General features: G+C 36.7%; 1 protein-coding gene across 1 annotated transcript in view; it reads right to left on the bottom strand.

Moving 5' to 3' along the window:
- The window catches only part of LOC109545667, a gene marked incomplete in the record, with an annotated part of 105,231 nt that overhangs the window by 69,396 nt on the left and 34,439 nt on the right, over positions 1-1,396 (bottom strand).

Here is a 1,396-nt window from a genome sequence, read left to right as displayed (position 1 = left end):
GATGGATTTAAGGCAAAGTTAAGCAATAAAAAAAACCATTCAGTCGTTGCCAGGAAATACAATTTGTAACGTGAAGTACAACCTTGTAGGTTGATTAACTGCATCAATAAAAGTGTGGAGCTCAAAATCCAATAACCCTGACGATAAAATCGCAAATAACTCACGAGAAACCCCTAGAAAATATTAAAAAGCCATCGAAATCTCGATCGTAACCCACTATATGGTCATGTCCTTATTATTGCCGGTCGGTAATATTTGTCATTGGTCTGTAAAAGCCGCTCTATTTGAACGATTTAGAGAAATGTATGCATGGTAAAGCTAATTTCGGAACGTCAACATCGAGAGTTGTCGCTATTTTCCCGTGCTTTTAACAAAACTTTTAAGCTGGGGATTTAATAGATGCTTAACGAACTCTTTGTGAACATGCCTAATATTTAATGCCGCTCAAACGGCATGAATGGAATCAACAAATTACACTTTTCATCAGCCGTTTGGCAAAAGCAACGGAACTTTTTCGCTTGAATTCAACGAGTTTTTAATCGATCTGGGCTCTTTCCTTAATGGTTACAACCGTGGAAATGAAGCGGACTGTTAGATATGAATTTTGTAGGCACAGCTTGTTTATAAAATAAGACTAAGTGATGGTCATCGGATAAAGAGATTGATAATCGAACTGAAACCAGCAGGACTCGAATGCGGTCCATCCTTATTATTTTTTTTAAAACAGTGGCTGACAGGAGGCGATCTGAGGGGCAATTATTCATCAACACAGTGTGTAAAGCCCTTTTTTTCCTTGTCAAGACGTCAGTTATTTATAACCGTGTTTAGGCCCAGATGGTCCCCTTTAAGAGCTTATCACATGTGTTTTTCACCAGTGAATAATTATTATTGGGGATCTTCTCTTGTAAAGGTTACTTTTTAATGAATGTTTGACAATGTAATTTTTCAAGACGACAAAACTGATCAGATTGTCGATTCTGATCCACCAGGAACGTCGAAGACGTTTTTAGATTAACTATTTAAAAGAAAAGTGGTGCAAATGGGGCCTGGGTTTAAAACAGCAGTGAAACTTGTGGTTTAGACCCGTTTAGGTGGAAGATTTGGTCAAATTTTCATGTTTTTGCCGCCTTTTTGCGAATTTTTCAGAAACAGATGATAAGGTTGTAGATAAGTTCTATATTGTTGAGGCGGATTCATTTTTTTACAAACTTTTTCGTGGGTATTTCGTCTCAAAAATTTTTGTCTTAAAAAAAAAGACAGAATTTCCTCACGTCTTTTATTGCAGATTGATAAATAGTGCGCCTATTTCGCAATAAGAACGAATTATTTATCAAAAAGTAATCAAGAACTATCACCTAGAGGGTATCCTGTGACACACTTAGGCTCAAGCTGTAAG

The sequence above is a fragment of the Dendroctonus ponderosae genome, unplaced genomic scaffold (genome assembly GCF_020466585.1).
Source record: "Dendroctonus ponderosae isolate FM_Combo_2020 unplaced genomic scaffold, Dpon_F_20191213v2 Dpon_F_20191213_10, whole genome shotgun sequence".
NCBI classification, from domain to species: domain Eukaryota; kingdom Metazoa; phylum Arthropoda; class Insecta; order Coleoptera; family Curculionidae; genus Dendroctonus; species Dendroctonus ponderosae.
This window is presented reverse-complemented; position numbering and strand designations above follow the sequence as displayed.